This window comes from Scyliorhinus torazame, chromosome 4, assembly GCF_047496885.1.
Source record: "Scyliorhinus torazame isolate Kashiwa2021f chromosome 4, sScyTor2.1, whole genome shotgun sequence".
Lineage (NCBI taxonomy): Eukaryota > Metazoa > Chordata > Chondrichthyes > Carcharhiniformes > Scyliorhinidae > Scyliorhinus > Scyliorhinus torazame.
The window spans coordinates 140,382,267-140,401,802 of record NC_092710.1 but is presented as its reverse complement, the minus strand read 5'-3'; the positions used below and the strand labels follow the sequence as shown (position 1 = coordinate 140,401,802).

Here is a 19,536-nt window from a genome sequence, read left to right as displayed (position 1 = left end):
AGCACAGTCTTTGATTGTTGTACTCAAGCTCTGGAGTGGGACTTGTGATTCAGAGTGCACGTGCAAACAAATAAGTCTCGGCTGTCACTCAATGCCTTGATATCTTGGAAGGACACCAATTTTGGCTGGTACAACCTGACACTTTTACCTGCATACTGAAAGTGCTTCATTACCTTGGCTGGGGCCAATTTGGGTAACAGGTCTTTGCCACATCCTTCACCATTCCTGCCCTGCTGGGCAACCACAGGAACTTGCAGAGGTGTGGAAACCAACCAGGAAAATGTTAATTAGAGAACCTTCCCTGACCCTGAATACTCAGCGAGACTTTTGATGGACATTGCCCCAGTGAGCAAATCTCAGCAATTAGGCCAGGATCAAAGGATGATCAAAGGATGTTTAGGCCTCCCAGGTCATTAAAAAGTATCCTTTTCCCTGCTTCTAATTGTGGTTTTGCTCTATTGACATATTGGAGGCTGAACAAAGGAAAATCTGTGTATGCAATAATTCCCTTGTGGCAAGTATTGCTCCCCCTCCCCCGCCCACCACCATCTGAATTCCACAGAGTCTACTTTTCCAAGAGAAGTCACGCTTATTTTGATTTAATCTCAAAGCTGGAAACAGTGATGTCCCAGTGGCTGCATGATTGAGCGAGGTTGCTTTCAGTTATATGAATAAGGTATGGAAAATGAGAAAGCTGATTGGCTCATCAGCCATGTTCTTCCTACAGGCCATGTATCACCTAACATATCATGTTTAATCTTGCTTAACCTCCAGAGGAAAGGTTCAGCAAATCGTGTCAGTCAAATAAATGTGAAAGCTCACGGGCCCGATTCTCCGCTCCTGCGCCAGTTGGGAGAATCGCCTGGCGCGCCATTTTTCCATGCGACGCCGGTCCGACGCCCTCCCGTGATTCACCCAAGCGGCGATAACGGCCCCGTCGTGTTCTGCGCGGCACAGGCCAGAGAATCGCCCGAGACACCCAAAATGGCAATTCTCCTCGATCCCCGCTATTCTCCGGCCCAGATTGGCCGAAGTCACGTTCACAGCTCACGCCGTCGCCGTTCACACCTGGTAAATAAAGTTGTCAGCCAGTCGTACTGGCTGACGCTGAGCAGTGAGGAGGTGAGCGGACTGTTCCTCAGCGCCTGGAGACCGGGTTGGCTTCCCCGAGAACGCTGCGGCCAACGGGGGGGGTGGGAGGGGGGTGAGGGAGAGTGTGGAGGTGGGGGGGGAGGGAGGGTGTGGAGGTGGGAGGGGGGAGGGAGGGAGTGGAGGTGGGAGGGGGTTGAGGGAGGGAGTGGAGGTGGGAGGCGGTTGAGGGAGGGAGTGGAGGTGGGAGGGGGTGAGGGAGGGAGTGGAGGTGGGAGGGGGAGGGAGGGAGTGGAAGTGGGAGGGGGGTGAGGGAGGGAGTGGAGGTGGGAGGGGGTGAGGGAGGGAGTGGAGGTGGGAGGGGGAGGGAGGGAGTGGAGGTGGGGGGGAGGGAGGGAGTGGAGGTGGGAGGGGGAGGGAGGGAGTGGAGGTGGGAGGGGGTGAGGGAGGGAGTGGAGGTGGGAGGGGTGAGGGAGGGAGTGGAGGTGGGAGGGGGAGGGAGGGTGTGGAGGTGGGGGGGAGGGAGGGAGTGGAGGTGGGAGGGGGGGAGGGAGGGAGTGGAGGTGGGAGGGGGTGAGGGAGGGAGTGGAGGTGGGAGGGGGGAGGGAGGGAGTGGAGGTGGGAGGGGGGTGAGGGAGGGAGTGGAGGTGGGAGGGGGTTGAGGGAGGGAGTGGAGGTTGGAGGGGGTGAGGGAGGGAGTGGAGGTGGGAGGGGGAGGGAGGGAGTGGAGGTGGGGGGGAGGGAGGGAGTGGAGGTGGGAGGGGGAGGGAGGGAGTGGAGGTGGGAGGGGGGTGAGGGAGGGAGTGGAGGTGGGAGGGGTGAGGGAGAGTGTGCAGGTGGGAGGGGGGTGAGGGAGAGTGTGGAGGGTGCCGTCCATCCACGGATGCCACATGTCAACCGCCCTGATATTGCAGGACGGTGACGAGGACACGGCCGCAGGTTGTCGTGTGGCTGATGGGCACAGGCAACTGGCATACTGGTGAGGAGGACGGTGTGAACAGACCATTGGATGCAGACAGTGACCAGGTGTCAGGCTGGCTGCGTATCTACAGCGCGACCAGGCCACCGGGGTACACAGGTATCCCATGCAACCCGGCTGGCGAGGTGTGGCAGAACCTCCGTGTAACATGTCATTTCTCTGCCCCCCACCACCCTCCTGCAGGTCACCATGTATGCCAACCAGACAGCGATGTTCACTGCCGTGGTTGGAGCCGCAGCTCACAGCCCACAGTAGCTGCAGATGCAGTGGCTGCTGCTGCTGCAGCAGAGGGGATGGCCGCGGAGTGACCCATCGTCGCTGGGCAGGCCGCAGGCGCTCAGGCCCGGAATGTCCAGGGGGATGCCGAGGGGAACATTGACCCCCCGACGGCGAGGAATGCACAGGAAGCGGGCACTGATATCGAAGTGCTTTGGGGGGGAGGAGGAGGAAGGGCCACTGATGGTGGTGCCAGGGCGCCACAGGCGTCCCGCAAGGCCGAGGGTGTACCGTGACAGAATGTCGTTCGAGGCCCTACCGGAGACATCACATGCAGGAGGAGACCACGATTCAGCAGGGAGACGGTCGCACATATATAGAACATAGAACATAGAACGATACAGTGCAGTACAGGCCCTTCGGCCCACGATGTTGCACCGACATGGGAAGTCAAAAAAACAAAAGCCATCTAACCTACACTATGCCATTATCATCCATATGCTTATCCAATAAACTTTTAAACGCCCTCAATGTTGGCGAGTTCACTACTGTTGCAGGTAGGGCATTCCACGGCCTCACCACTCTTTGCGTAAAGAACCTACCTCTGACCTCTGTCCTATATCTATTACCCCTCAGTTTAAGGCTATGTCCCCTCGTGCTAGCCATTTCCATCCGCGGGAGAAGGCTCTCACTGTCCACCCTATCTAATCCCCTGATCATTTTGTATGCCTCTATTAAGTCTCCTCTTAACCTTCTTCTCTCCAACGAAAACAACCTCAAGTCCATCAGCCTTTCCTCATAAGATTTTCCCTCCATACCAGGCAACATCCTGGTAAATCTCCTCTGCACCCGCTCCAAAGCTTCCACGTCCTTCCTATAATGAGGTGACCAGAACTGTACGCAATACTCCAAATGCGAATGTCCAGGGGGATGCCGAGGGGAACATTGACCTCCCGACTCGTGGCGCACCTCGCCCCACTTGGAATGGGTGGAGGACACGCTATACCAGTCTCCGTCAAGGCAACGGTAGCCCTAAACCTTTACACTACCGGTTCCTTCCAGGCGGCGAGCGGGGACCTATCCGGGATCTCACGGGCATCGGTCCACAGGTGCATCAGGCCCATGACCGACGCCTTGTATGCCATCGTGGACAGGTACATTAAATTCCCCGAGGACCGACCACAGCAGGATGCACGGGCATGTGGATTCGCCAAGGTGGCCGGGATACCGATGGTCCAGGGTGTCATCGATGGTGTGCACATCCCCATGCGCCCATCTGCAGACAGCAGAGAAGTGTTCATGAACAGAAAGGGTGCATACTCCATGAAAAGTCAGGTGGTGTGCCACTCCCACATGAAGATCATGCACGTGTGTGCAAAGTACCCCGGCAGTGTGCATGACGCCTACATTCTGGCACAGTCGTTCATCCCCGCCATGTTCAATGGATGCCCCCCACGGCTGAGGAGCTGGTTGCTGGGCGACAGGGGCTATCCGTTGAGGTCATGGCTGATGACGCCAATACGGAGGCCTCACACCAATGCGGAGAGCCTATACAACGAGGCCCATGCAGCAACCAGGGGTGTGGTGGAGCGGTGCTTCAGGCTGCTGAAGATGCGATTCAGATGCCTGGACCGCTCCGGAGGGGCCCTGCAGTACCGGCCCGACAGGGTCGGTCACATAGTTGTGGTCTGCTGTGCGCTGCACAACATCGCCATGCAGAGAGGAGATGACCTGGTGGAGGAGCCGGAGGGAGGACCCGATGGCACCGGAGCTAACGCAAACGAAGGGGAGGAGGAAGAGGAGGAGGAGGCTGAGGATGGCGTGCATAAGGGTGGGGGGAGGGGCGCAGGACACAGACACTGCCCGGGTGCTGGTTACGTCCAGGAGGCTGCACGACGGCACCGTCGAGGACAGCGGGCACGCGGCGCGTTGGTGGCCGCACGGTTCACACCGTGGGAGAGGGATTCGCTGAACGCTGCGACTTGCACCACCAGTCCTGCACACGGGCACCACGCTGCACCCCCGCACCGCGTACACGGCACCAATTCCACATCACCTTACCACTGCGGCACTACGGGATTGCACAACAGTGATGATTGGGTAAGCGGGTGTGAACAGTGCCATGTTGAATGATGACAGCCCGCTCTGCGATGAGCTGTGTGCTCAGATTCGCCAGCCGAGGTCTGACTCGTGGCTATAGCTGAACCATGCACTCCGGTGGTCACAGCCTTCGTAATGGGCATTTCATCACGTGCCCGTGTGGGGTAGCTGGCGTCCGAGTGCCGAGGACTACGGTGTCCGATTTTGGGAGGCAGGGGGGAAAGGGACAGCACATCCAGCACCGGCGTTGAACCCCAGCGCCACTCGGTCACCCTCACGAGCCCCCTGGCATCGGACATAGCACAGAGTCTTACAAGTTAAGTGCAACAGTGAGTTTATTTGTGACATTCACATACAGATGCCCTACCCCCTACAACTAAACAGTGCCCTGCACCCGTGCCAACTTATTATGTGCCTAACTTCTTTGCCTTACGGGCCCTACCACTACGTCTAGGTCTCTCCCCAGATGGTACAGCAGGAGTGGAGGCGGACTGCTGAGAATCACGCCCTGCAACATGGCTCCCCTTCGGCACGCGTTTCCTGTGGCGGCCCGGCCTCGATGGGCCAGCCTGCTCGGTGGGTGTGCTGGATGGCGTGGTGCCACACTGTCCTGCCCGCTGCCCACCAGATGCTCCAGGGACAGAATGGGGGGAGGCCGAGTGTACCGGGAAGTCCCTTGCTGGAGGTACCGGGACGGGCCCCAGAACCTCCTCCTCCCTCGGGGAGCCTGGTGGCCCCCGGGCCTCACTGTGGGACGGAGGTGCGATCGGAGACATGCCCCGTCGCACCACCAACACCTGGCGCTGCCAGTCCTGGAGGCCTGCAGCGGTATCGACCACGGTCTGAATGTTCGCAGAGACGGAGCCCAGGGAGTGCGACATTCCTGCCAGGGACTCTGCTATCTCTACCTGTGAGTGCGCTACGCCATCCATCACGTGCGCCAGGCGGTCTATGCTCTCCGCGACTGACTGCTGGGACTGTGCCATCGCCTGCTGAGACCGGGCCATGGCATGGTGAGATTCGGCCAGGGCCCGGAGAGCGGTGGCAATGTCGTGTTGGCTCTGGCGCATGGCTGCCTGTGAGAGGGCAGCCCTCTCCTGGGCCATGGATGATGCATGCACGTGAAGCCCAACACCTTGCAGAACCTGACCAATGGCCGATACTGTTTCACCCATTGCCTCCACCGCGGACGCCACCTGTGCGGTGTCAGCCTGGGTGGCTGCGATGAGCGGCACCACTCCCTGCTCCTGGACGCGAATGGACTCCTCCAACTGCGTATGCAGGTCCTGGAAGATGGCCCTCATCCCATTATTCAGTCCCTGGCTGTTTAGCACAGGGCTAAATCGCTGGCTTTGAAAGCAGACCAAGGCAGGCCAGCAGCACGGTTCAATTCCCGTAACAGCCTCCCCGAACGGGCGCCGGAATGTGGCGACTAGGGGCTTTTCACAGTAACTTCATTGAAGCCTACTTGTGACAATAAGCGATTTTCATTTTCACATGCATCGGCTGTCCGGGTGGGTCAAGTACATCCAGGAACCCGGGAGCCGTCTGGGCGGCAGCTGTTTGCTGGGCCTGGGCTGTCCTCCGACCGTCCAGCCCCTCGGCTGCTCCAAACTCCACCTGCTGTACCAGCTCAGCTGTGGGGTGCGCACCAGACCGTGACCCGGGAGCCTCATCACTTATCTGCCCAACCGAGGTGAGTGTCTCTGCGATGGTGGATGGTGTGGGAGACAGCAGTGCCGCTAGCTCGAGGTCATTGGTCGTTAGGAAGTCTGGTGTGTACTGGTCCCCCTCATGGCCCGGCGCAAGATGCATGCGGCCCATGTCATGTCGCCCTCCAGGTGAATCCATGGACTGTGTGGCTGTCCTCTGTGCGTCACCATCCACTGTCCCCGTCCTGTCCCCGTCACTGCCGTGGCCCATGGCCCTACCTTCGGGCAATGAACGGCCATCACTTTCATCACTGTCCGTCCTGTGCCCCTCAGTATTGTCTCTGTCCGTCCTCTGTGCGTCTCTGTCCAGCGTCCCAGACTGAGAGGATGGCCCTCCTGTCCGACCGACTGCCACCCTCGGCGGTGCAGTGGCCAGAGTGTGAGGGGGGAGGGGATCGAGGGTGCAGTGGCCAGAGTGTGAGGGGGGAGGGGATCGAGGGTGCAGTGGCCAGGGTGTGAGGGGGGAGGGGATCGAGGATGCAGTGGCCAGAGTGTGAGGGGGGAGGGGATCGAGGGTGCAGTGGCCAGAGTGTGAGGGGGGAGGGGACCGAGGGTGCAGTGGCCAGAGTGTGAGGGGGGTGATAACCGGTTTGGGGGGGGGGGCGGGTGAGGACATGCAGGGTTGTCTCACTTGCTTCTGCGCCTCCGACCTGGCATGTCGCGACCTCCCGGGTGGCGGAACCCCCCGCGAGGTCCAGGGCTCGTGAACGTTTATGGGATGCAGCACAGGAGAACCCTCTCCGGTTCTCATACGCTCACGATGGTTGTGAGCTGTCTTGTCCTGGGGGGGTGTTGGATAAAGCATCACAATTAGGCGGGTATCATCAGGGCGTGCAGATATAAGCTATATTAATGCTGGGTGAGGAGACAGTTGGAGCAACGCCATGGCATCTCTCCAGGGAGGTCCCGGTGCTCATGTGGGTCGAGTACAACTTTGTGCACCCTGAGCCCCCCCCACCCCACTTCCCCCCTTCGTGCCTGGGGGGGGGGGGGGGTTGGTTGTGACCCGGGGGCACCCTCATGGCACTTACCCTGGCAGACCTAGTGAGGTTGTGCAGCCTCTTCCGACACTGCTCCCGGACCGGGGGGTGTGCCCCACAGCACTCACAGCGGTGCCAATCTCATGCCAACCACGCCTCACCATGCTGGATGGCTGGCGATGCCCTCGTCTTGGGCAGAGGATGGCCCTTCGGTTTTCTACCTCATCGAGGAGGGTGTCCATGTCCGTGTCCCGGAACCTCGGTGCGGCTCGTCGGGGCTCAGCCATCTCTCCTCCTTCTTCTTCTCCGGGGTCCTTCCATGCGCGGATCGCACCACTTATGGCGCAGCGCCGCGTCATTTGGGCGTCGCGCGCTTACGACGCTGCTTTTGCGCCACGCCCCCCCGAGTTCCTCGCGGCCCTGCTCCTAGCCCATTTTCGGGCCTTGAATCGATCGCGATCGGGGCCGTTTCGCGCCGTCGTGAAACTTGGCGGCGTTCACGACGGCGTGGGCACTTAGTCGCGGGAGCGGAGAATCGCGCCCAATGTGTGGCATTCACAATGAAGACGTGGCTCTCTACAAGTTTAATGTGTTCAATTGGTAATCAGGCAGAGAAGTCTATACTTATTCCCAATTGGTGATTCAAATTGGGTCAAATTTACTCCAACACTGAATACAATTCTTATGACACTATTTTATTTCCTTTTGTCTGGAGTAAAAATAGAACTACCAGTTTAGAAATTCAATTTTTACATCCATCAATAAAGCAACTGGTTATTAGATATACGGTATTCTGCTGAATGCAGATTTTGGTTGCAGCAGTTCATAAAACATAGTAAAAAGAGTTTCTGTGTTGAAGAATGAGCTCATTGTGAAACATTTCAAGGAATCATAAAGCAAAATAGCTGAAGTATATAAACTGATGGTGAATTGTGAAGGGCTTCAGGGTCACTTTCAATCAGCATAAGATGTCTTGGTTGCTGACTGATCAAATACCTCTAGTGGGAGAGGAATTTTGAGGATAACATTTGCAATGCAGCACATTAGTCACAAATGCGCTTAACTAATGTGGTGGAGAGATATCAAAAATCCCAAGAAGAAGCTTGCTGTTACTCAGCATGTCTGCATTTTATGGTTAGCCTGGGCTAACTGCTGTTGGGGGCTGTAGATGGTGTAACACTGAGACATGAAAGGCTCTAAAATTGAGACTGGGGCATCCCTACCCTTTATGTGAGATTAGCTGTGTAAAGGCAAGTATTGGTGCATCTTGAAACATAGATCTTGGCTTTTGATTGCAAACTTCCTTAAAGGTGCCCAAGCTGCTTTGAGACGAGAAGGGGATCTTTTGGGTTGCTTTCCAATTTCCCTTTCCTATAAATTTTAATGTTTTTCCTTTACACCTTCCATCAACCATAGATTCCTACGATTGTCGAATGATTTAGCTTAACATGAGGCAATTTGTCCTACTGCACCTGTACTTACTCCAGCTGTCCCATTCGCATGTTTTTTTCCCATTGTCCTGCCAAATCTTCACCACCAAGTATTCATCCAATTCAATTTTGAATATTTCTATTGAATTGGCTTCCACTATCCTTTCAGGCACTGCATTCCAAATCACAGCAACTCACTGAGTAGAAAAATGTTTTCTTTCTTATCCCACTGGGTTATTTTACCAATTTTTTCTGCCATGAAGCATTGCAAAACTATTCATAACTTTGAACGTCTTTAATAATCTCTCTTAACCTCCCCTGCTCCACAGAGGACAGCTTCAGTATCTCCAGTCTCTTCACAGAACTGGTCTTGCATGCCTGGTTTCTTTCCAGTAACTAAGTGATCTCAGCAAACTCTTTTGATAGGCAGGATCTTGCGGATCTTCGCTGTATTATTCTGTAATAGATCTGTCAACTCTGCTTCATTCGCATCTTAGTTTTCAATCTAAATTAAAAATCTCTCCTAAAACTCTGCATCAAGCAAGCAGGACAATGTAACTATTGTATGTCTGAAAAACCTGCAGGGGATAAGTCTTGTGTTGTATTACCCATTAACAGGTTTTGTCTTTCTTTGTGCTGATCAAAGTGAGGAATGTCAATGCGGGGGAATGGAACACTTCTATTTTTGTCATCTAGTGTCAGGATCAAGCACTCCCAGGTCTGGTATGGTGCAAGTTGATGCGAAGCAATGCTTTGTTCCCACTGTCCCGACAAATATGTATTGACCTGTCACCTCATAAGAGTACCCCCATTGCAATAATATGGAAATTTATACTTCATGAACTCAGCCAGCTTATGTCCTTTCTGGGTGAGATTGTCAATTTTGTGCTATTACTGCCACATTGTGCAATGTGGATTTACACGTACAAGAAACTGGAATTTGACCAGCCATATTTATTTGGATTTGGATTTGTTTTATTGTCATGTGTACCGAGGTACAGTGAAAAGTATTGTTCTGCGTACAGTCCAGACAGATCATTCCGTACATGAAAAAAAATCATAGGACATACAGAAATACTTTTAATAAATATTTTCTATCATGTCTCTTACAGGCAACGGAAAGACACTGCACGGGGTTTGAACAAACATCCTGAGCAAGAAAAGACAGTGTTCTAATCCAACCCAGGTGGCTACCTATTATTATTGAGTGTCCTCTTAAATATTGGTAGAATAATTGTCCGGTGCTCAGGGCAGCACACAAACAATATCAGCCACGGGGCAGCACGGTAGCATTGTGGATAGCACAAATGCTTCACAGCTCCAGGGTCCCAGGTTCGATTCCGGCTTGGGTCACTGTCTGTGCGGAGTCTGCACATCCTCCCCGTGTGTGCGTGGGTTTCCTCCGGGTGCTCCGGTTTCCTCCCACAGTCCAAAGATGTGCGGGTTAGGTGGATTGGCCATGCTAAATTGCCCATAGTGTCCAAAATTGCCCTTAGTGTAGGGTGGGGTTACTGGGTTATGGGGATAGGGTGGAGGTGTGGACCTTGGGTAGGGTGCTCTTTCCAAGAGCCGGTGCAGACTCGATGGGCCGAATGGCCTCCTTCTGCACTGTAAATTCTATGATACTCTATGATACTTATTACCTTCCTAGCTAGTGTTTTTCATGGAATCATTGAATCTTATAGGGGAAGTGGCATAGTAGTATTGTCGCTGGTCTAGTAATCCAGAGACACTCCAGGACCAGATCTGGAGACCCGGGTTCAAATTCCACCATGGCGGATGATGAACTTTGAATTCAATAAAAAACCTGGAATTACAAGTCTATTCTTCGATTGTGGTAAAAACGTCTCAAATACCGTCTGAAATGGAGGGTAGTTAGGGATGGGTAATAAATGTTGGCCCAGCCAGCCACACCCATGTCTTGCAGCATGCAAGGAGAACATTCATCCCACTGTGCTGGTGCTGCCTTTTATGTCCCCACAGCTCTGCAAATTTGACCTTTGTAAGTTATTCACATTTCCAGTTCCGCATGGTTATTTTGTCACTTATATTAACTTTAAGTCCTCTGGTTATGTTCATGTGATGAATGATATCTGTATACACATGTACCTTTAATGCGTAGGCCCCTTTAAGACCGGGTTTGGAACCCTGGAGGCCTCCGCCTCCGGCTCCGCCCCCAGGAAGCTGTATATAAGGTTACGTTCAGGAGGCAGCGTGCAGTGAGCACACTTCTCGGCAGCTGTCTGGTTCTCTGGTAATTAAAGCCTTTGTATTATCAAACTCCTCTCTTGAGTCGTAATTGAGGGTATCTCAGTTCACGTCATCCAATGAAAGACCAATATTTTAAAAACACTTTATCATTTCTCTCAGAACTGTTTCATGTGCAATGATGTAAACTTGCTCTTATGTGGGCAAATATAACAAACGTTTTGGGTACAGTAAGATCCCACACTTAGCAATATGATAACTAGCCAGATTTCTTGTGCCATTGTTTCAGGCAGCAATGTTGGCCAAGTCATGAAACTAACTTGCTGCAGCTTGCAATAGTTTTAAACAGTGATGTGTCTTTTTGATGCTATATTCAACAGTATAAATAAGTATTTCAGTGTGACATATGATGCTTCTTCAATGGTTGCTGTCAACAGAATAGAAACTTTAAAGAACAATTTTGTTCCTAATTGCATCTGAAGCTTTCAAACAGCCAGCTTGGATTGTGTATTCATGTCTGACATAAGAGGCTGGAATATAATTACTGAAGAGGGTTCTCATTATCTTGCTTATGTTCAGTGTTAATGGTGTATGGTGTTAGATAAGAACCCACTCCTTCCTTATTGGCCTTAGGCCACATTCCAGTTCTGATGGCAGTTTAGATCGCAAATGAAACAGACACTGCTTTAAGCAGACAGAGACTTTGTAGACAATGGACTGAATCTTAATGTGCAGGAGTGCATGGGTTTGGGAACTGGTGGTGTTGTGGGGTTGGGCAGAAGGAGGAGTTAAAACCAGGGAAACCCATTGACTTCTGCAATTCATCCCAGCGAGTTAGGCTGGGTGTGACCATCTTGGAAGAGGCGGGTTGTCAATTGCAGTATGTTACCTCGCACAATTACAGCAATATTAGCATGAGTTTCACAATCTAACTGTGGTCCTCTATGGGCTTCCCAGCTTTCTGGAACCTGACAATGAAAGCAAGTTGAGAGGACAGTAACAATTGAGGGGGCTGCTGCCGTGATAGGGAAATATATCAATAGTTACTGAGCGCTCACAGTTGCTTTCTTACCTGCTACTTATGCTTCTGCTTCTACTTCTGCTGATAGATTATGTTGGCAACTTTAGAGGCTTGTATGTCTCATTTTCTTTTAAAATTCATGTGCAGGTCGTCGAAGAAGGATACTTCATTGTTTTTACACATGTAAGAGTTTGGAACTCTTTGCCTCAGTAGACAGTGGAAGCAGGGTCACTGGATAGTTCTAAGTCAGAGGTAGAGGGATCTCTGTTGGCAAGGGAATCAATATTAATTGGGGTAGATGGGAATATAGAACTCGAAACACAAGCAAATCAGCCCTGACCTTATTGAATGGCAGAGCATGCTTCAGGGGCTGAATGGCCTATTTCTTCTGTACTTTGTGTGTTTGTATATACGAGTCTCTCTTGAGAACGAGGAACAGCATGTATATACCATCACAAAGGTAAAGAACCGGATCACTTTAAGGAATTGCTCTCACAAGATTGTGGTCATCTCTCTGTCACTTCTTGCTGAAGTTGGCGTGGAAATATCCACATTGAGTGACAAACTCTACCATTAGCATTTTCCACAATTCTCTCTCACTGTTATGGCAGTGCGCTTCAAGCTTATATCAGCTTTATCATTTCAGTTTTGGGAATGATCACAATTCCCATCTGACATAAAAATGTCATCCAAGACAGGTTCATTTTCTACGTAGCTATGTAGTTTATGGGATAAAATTTTACGATCTAAGTTCCCACCAGAACTCACATAAACATGATCAATGATGCATGCTAATCTTGCAAGTATCCTTCCTTATTTACTGGAATTGGAGAGATTAAGGGTAATGCTATGCTTTTCATGTACTAATAATAATTAATAATTAATAATAATTATTACAAATATTATAATAATCATAATTATTATTATTATGAAAAAAAGGTGAATTTAGACTATGTATCAATCTGAAGGAAATCATTCCAGACAAGAATCAACTTCCTGCAATCCAAGAACTGTCAGCTTTATTTCATGACTCCATAGTCTTCTTGAAGCTTGGTATGCAACGATGCAAATACCTCTGGAGGAGTAATGCCAATACCTTACAGTTATTGTTACTCAAAGTGCGTTTTACAGCCACAGAATGCCGTATCGACTAAATTCAGAACCTAGTGCATTCCAGAAGATTGCTTCTTCAATTTTGTCAGATGATGAGGGGCTATCCATGGACACACACAACTTACAAAACACAATTTGATGCTCAACAAGGACAATGCACATTCACCGCATCTGACGTTGACTTCCTAAGGTACAGAATATCAGCAGCTGGAATAAATCTGACCACGATAACATCAAAGCCATTCATGTTCTTCCAACACCCTCTAATGTGAAACAGTTGGCATAGTTCCTTATTACTATCAACCTTCATCACAAATTAATTTCCAAGCATGCGGAGATTGTGGATCCTATTGCTCAAAGATCCACAATGGTATGGACAATTGCTTAACAAACAGCATTTGAAATATTAAAGGTGAAACTATCACCTCCACTAGTCCGTGCACATTCTGGGTGGGCTTGTGAAATTGGGGAAGAGCCGATCCCATACTACAGAGTGCACAATGAAGTTCCATTGTTTGATGGTGATGTGTTGCATGCAGAGCTTGAGCTGTTATATCCAAAGCACGACAGTGATGTGTATTGCATTTTGCCCATGAGGGTCATGAAGGTATTGTTAAGATGAAACAATGATCTTCTTGTAGTGATCTTTGTATGGGTATGTACATAAGGGGTTAATGGGGAATCGGAAGATCACCAGAGGGCAGCACTGGCGGATATAAAAGCCAGACGCAAGCAGTTCTCTCCCTCTTTGGTGATTAGACTGTGTCGAGAGCAGGAGCATTGATCTAGCTCAGGCTGACTAGTGTGGTCCAGACATAGCTACTGTATATAAACTTTGTAACCTTTCTACTGGAATTGATCTTAAAGTAAGAACTCACTCGAGCCTTCTTCATCAAGGTACAGAAAGCCTCTTCAACAACTGGATTGAGTAATGCATGTTACGCACAGTAGTGCTACCAAACCCACTACAGTAAGGTAACAAAAGACTTCTGAAGCAGTCTGGTGGCCAGCATTCAATACTTCATTAAAAAGCGTGTGAGAAATCAGTTCAACTGTATCGCACACTTCTAAAACTGACTTGATGGCCAACAAAACCATGGCAACAACTTTGAGTTGGCATTTTTGTAGAAGTGCAAGCAGCCCATAGGAATCAACATTTTCTGCTTGTTGTTCATAATCTACTTAGCAAATGGCTGGAAATTGGTACAAGAATTCCATGATCACCGCTTCAGTCATTGACATACTCGAAAAGTTGTTTTCTAGATGAGGTTTTCTGGAGACTATCACTACAAACAATGAACCGCAGTTTGTTTCACGTCTGCTCATGGACTTCCTAGCAGGTTGTAGAATTCATCACCATCTAGATCGTGTTACAACCCACAATGGAATGATGGCAATAAATGATTCAACAGGACTGTCTGAGAGCGGGTATGTTGGAGGGGAAAATGTTTGAACAATTTATTCATATCCTACTTTGCACATATCGATCCAACCAACATTCACAAACTGGAAAGACACCAGCCGAACTAATGATAGGTCATAACATTTACATGCTGCCAACAATTCTTAAACTGTCACCACCAGTTAGCGAGAATGTCAGAGTTAAAGCAGATGAAATGGCAAAGTGACAAGTCAAAGCAAAAACTTCAATGAACAAATTGACACAGGAGAACCACGATTTGGTGTTGGAGATTGGGTTCAATCAAACGGCCAAATTACAACCACAAACTTGCATCAACAGTATCAGGTCCATAGCAGATTATCAAGCAGTTGCTCGGTACCAATGGTTTACAACACAAAGTGAAATATGAATTACTTGATAATGATATTTCAAGGACAGTGATTATAAGGTCATTTACTTTCCCAATGAGTGATGTCGTTCATCTGTCTCATCAAAGGACATGATGTGGAGATGCCGGCTGCAGTGGGCACAGTAAGGAGTCTTACAACACCAGGTTAAAGTCCACCAGGTTTATTTGGAATCATGAGCTTTCGAAGAATAGCTCCATCATCACCCGAAAGCTTGTGATTCCAAATAAATCTGTAACCAAGTGTTGTAAGACTTCTTACTTTAACCTGATGTTTGAAGACTTCTTACTCTCATCAAGGGACGCGAAAAAGTGCATAAACAGAGCAGGACAAGTAAGTTAAGTGGGTGCGAAGTGTGATGTGCTGGAGTAGGCGTGACAAGTGAGGGTGGGGTTGTGGGTGGTGATGCACACATCAGGAAGTAGCTAGAAATGCTACTGCTCTCACCTTACCTGCTCTATTTAGATCATTAAAACCATTAAACTACTTTCAGCATTCACCACAAGCATGGCACGTGTCCTGCTGCTGACCGCCTCCATTACCTCTAGCCATTTTTAATTTTTCTTTTATGTCAGAAAGGCAGAATATCTCCCCATGGCACCTTGCAGTCCACAACAGTATAGCTGCAGCCTTTAAATGTCCGGACTCCATTCTGCCAGTTCTTTTGGTTGTTCCAAATTGCAAGTTTGGAATGTCCCTTTAAATACGTGTTGAAATTGGCACACATTGGTGGTCATCATGCTAATTAGTTGGGAAAGCCCGAAATGATATGACAATACAATGGCTGAATGATAAAGCCACTGGCCGATGCACTGCACTTACTGCCGGGTAACTCCTGCGAAAGATTTTCACTGGCATCCCCTCCCCCACTCTGCCCAGCATTTTCCCTCCTCCAGAACAGGTTGGGAATGTAAAATCCACATCCCGTGTACCTGTGGGAGTGTGGCTGTTTGTCATCAGAGATAAAACATTCAAAGAGACTGAAGAAAACCACCCCAAAACATCTATCCCTTTTATCTACTACTGAATCACTGGGCTGCTCCTGTGGCAACCAGTAATAACTGTTGACACCATTCATTCCAGATGTTCCAAACCATTCTTTGAGACTATGCGCCACAAAAAACAAACCTCCTTTCTGACTCAAGGAACAAATTACCTCAGGTTAACATAACAGAAAACAGAATGGCCTTGTTATTGATGACTGTTCTGAGTAAAGGATCCCAATTAACGGCGATTAAAGAAAACTTGAGTTTAAGTTAGCACAGCCCTGATCGGCAGCATGTTTCTGTTAAGAACAATAATTCTGGCCAGAGAGTTTCTTGGTCTAATTGGTCTCAAAGTACCAGGATTTCTTGCGCCAGTTACGTTGATTTTGAGTAAAGTGTGCCAAAAAAACAATGTAATTCAGTGCAAACCCCAGTGCACCATTTGTACCTTAGACCATAAGACCATAAGACATAGGAGCGGAAGTAAGGCCATTCGGCCCATCGAGTCCACTCCACCATTCAATCATGGCTGATTTCAACTCCATTTACCCGCTCTCTCTCCATAGCCCTTAATTCCTCGAGAAATCAAGAATTTATCAACTTCTGTCTTAAAGACACTCAACGCGTCCCGGCCTCCACCGCCCTCTGTGGCAATGAATTCCACAGACCCACCACTCTCTGGCTGAAGAAGTTTCTCCTCATCTCTGTTCTAAAGTGACTCCCTTTTATTCTAAGGATGTGCCCCCGGGTCCTAGTCTCCCCTGCTAATGGAAACAACTTCCCTACGTCCACCCTATCTAAGCCATTCATTATCTTATAAGTTTCTATTAGATCTCCCCTCAACCTCCTAAACTCCAATGAATATAATCCCAGGATCCTCAGACGTTCATCATATGTTAGGCCTACCATTCCTGGGATCATCCGTGTGAATCTCCGCTGGACCCGCTCCAGTGCCAGTATGTCCTTCCTGAGATGTGGGGCCCAAAATTGCTCACAGTATTCCAAATGGGGTCTAACTAATGCTTTATAAAGCTTCAGAAGTACATCCCTGCTTCTATATTCCAAGCCTCTTGAGATAAATGACAACATTGCATTTGCTTTCTTAATTACGGACTCAACCTGCAAGTTTACCTTTAGAGAATCCTGGACTAGGACTCTCAAGTCCCTTTGCACTTCAGCATTATGAATTTTGTCACCGTTTAGAAAATAGTCCATGCCTCTATTCTTTATTCCAAAGTGCAAGACCTCGCACTTGCCCACGTTGAATTCCATCAGCCATTTCTTGGACCACTCTCCTAAACTGTCTAATTCTTTCTGCAGCCTCCCCACCTCCTCCATACTACCTGCCCCTCCCCTTATCTTTGTATCATCGGCAAACTTAGCCAGAATGCCCCTAGTCCCGTCATCTAGATCGTTAATATATAAAGAGAACAGCTGTGGCCCCAACACTGAACCCTGCGGGACACCACTCGTCACCGGTTGCCATTCCGAAAAAGAACCTTTTATCACAATCAGGCGAAGGGCAAGGTTGAGAAAGTGGGGCCTTCATGAATAATCTCAGCTGGTACAGGAATTGAACCCATACTGCTGACTTTGCTCTGCATCACAAACCAGCCGCCCAGCCAACTTAGCTAAACTTTGCGTCGGTTTTTAATTTGATAAGCAAAGAGAAAGGAGGGGAACACTTGGATTCCTGAGGTTGATTTTGATTTTGTGCAATAGTATAAAACAGATGATATTCCATTTCAACTGACTTCAACAGCAGTAGAAGGTGGGACAGATGTAAAACTGGCTTTTATCACGCTATTTATATTTGCTCATAACGTTACGAGGCGCAATTTAATTTTTAAAAATCAGAGTCCGTTTTGGGCGGGATTAGCGGGGTCATCCCCAGCACTTGCAGCGTCGGGAACAATCCTGCTATCTAACGGCACTTTGTTGCTATTTCAGCCGCCGGCGGGGAACGCCCCTCCGAGGGTGCACTTAGCCGCAGGAGCTCCTCAGTGAGGGGAGAGTTTGGGGTGCCATTTATAAACGGCAATCCAAACTCTCGACCACCCCAATGCGACTCCCGGACCCCCCTCCCCCAAATGTCCCAGCTCACCTATAAGGGGGTCCTCGGGCCCCCTGCACCCCACCTCATGCGGACAGGGCACCCATCGGGCCCGATCCCCGGCATGGGCAAAATGTCAGCCTGGCATATTGGCGCTGCAAGCCTGGAACCATGGCAGTGCCCCGCCAACCTGGTTCTACCTGGGCAACCAGGCAGCACCAGGCTGACCCCCAGATGGCACTGGGTGGCACCAACACTACCAGGGCGGCTTGGCCAGAGACCGACTACAGAGGGGCCTCTGATCACCTGGAAAACTCCCCCAAGTGGCGTTCCGCCTGGTCCCCGTTTGTGGGAATTAGTGCTATGTAGCACTCAGCTGGGTCTCCTCGGCGAGGCCAGTAGATCAGGTGGTCGTTCGATTCGGCATAGACATAGTTAAGTAGACTTTTAAGCTCACTTAACTGTCAGTATGGACCTGCCCATTGTGGGCAGGATCCAGGTCACAACATCTAGCGAGGTCTAGTTAGATCTTGTGAGACATAATGACCGTCGGGAATCCCGGGAGGCCTACCACGGGATCTACCAGACACGGTCCCTCCCGATTCCGGCGAGAAGCTGCCAGTAAATTGCGCCCAAGATCTTCTTGTGTTGTTCTGGAGGTGGTCAGAGCTATTACAATTTCTTTGCCAATGTAGGCGGGAGGAAGATGGGGTGGAAACACAGTTTCACATAAAATTACAGAAGCAGGTGTGCCTTAACTGATTGACTTATAAAAGCTGCTTTACTGGCTATGATATCCATCATGAGGACCACAAGGGTAACTCATTGATCTCCCTTTGGACTTCCGGTTGCGGCGATGACCAGCTAAGCCGCACGTTTCGGCGGCTCCAGCTCCAACGGACCTTCGGGCTCTTTTAAGAGCCCCAACGGGAAATTTTTGCGCGACGAAACCCGGTGTGGGGTGAGTGAATAGGGAGTTCCCCCCCCAACGAAAGAGGAAAATATCGGCGGCGGCGGCTGCAGCGCGAGGAATCCTCGACGATAGGGACAGAAAGGGAGAAGACACAAGATGGCGGCGGAGAAAGCCCAGGCGACATGGGGGCCCGAGCAAGGCGAATTCTTAAGACGGTGTGTGGAGCTACTAAAGAAGGAGGTGCTGACCCCGATGCTACAGGCAATTGAGGGGCTTAAGGAGGCACAAAGGACCCAGGAGACAGAGCTCCGCGTGGTGGAGCAGAAGGTGACGGATAATGAAGACGAGATCCTGGGCCTGACGGTCAAAACACAGACGCACGAGGCGCTCCACAAAAAGTGCATTGAAAGGATTGAGGCCCTAGAAAACAGAGCGCGAAGGAAGAACCTTCGGATACTGGGTCTCCCTGAGGGAGTGGAAGGAGTGGATTGCGGGGCTTATGTAAGCACGATGCTAAGCTCGTTGATGGGAGCTGAGGCCCCTGTGGGCCCCTTAGAGGTGGAGGGGGCCCATCGCATCCCGGCGAGAAGACCAAAAGCGGGAGAACCACCTAGGGCGACAATCCTGCGATTTCACTGCCTTAAAGATAGAGAAGAGGTTCTGAGATGGGCTAAAAAGGTACGGAGTAGCAGATGGGAGAATGCGGGTCTACCAGGATTGGAGTGCGGAGGTGGCGAGAAGGAGGGCGAGTTTTAACCGAGCCAAGGAGGTGTTACACAAAAAGAAGGTGAAGTTCGGGATGCTGCAGCCGGCACGACTATGGATCACGTACCAGGAGAGACATCATTATTTTGAAACGGCGGAAGAAGCATGGACCTTTATTAAAGATGAGAAATTGGATCGGAACTGAGGGACTGATATTGCAGG

At 50.2% G+C, this 19,536-nt stretch overlaps 2 long non-coding RNA genes across 2 annotated transcripts in view; one reads left to right on the top strand and one right to left on the bottom strand.

Annotated features, from left to right (window-relative positions):
- LOC140411649 (uncharacterized) overlaps window positions 1–19,536 on the top strand; it is a 94,919-nt gene that overhangs the window by 26,688 nt on the left and 48,695 nt on the right. Inside the window, exon 2 of the long non-coding RNA XR_011940927.1 lies at window positions 9,619–9,692. This is a non-coding gene — a long non-coding RNA (uncharacterized lncRNA). The remainder of the gene's footprint in view (window positions 1–9,618; window positions 9,693–19,536) is intronic.
- The window catches only part of LOC140411648 (uncharacterized), an 81,012-nt gene that overhangs the window by 55,442 nt on the left and 6,034 nt on the right, over window positions 1–19,536 (bottom strand). The window lies entirely within an intron of this gene.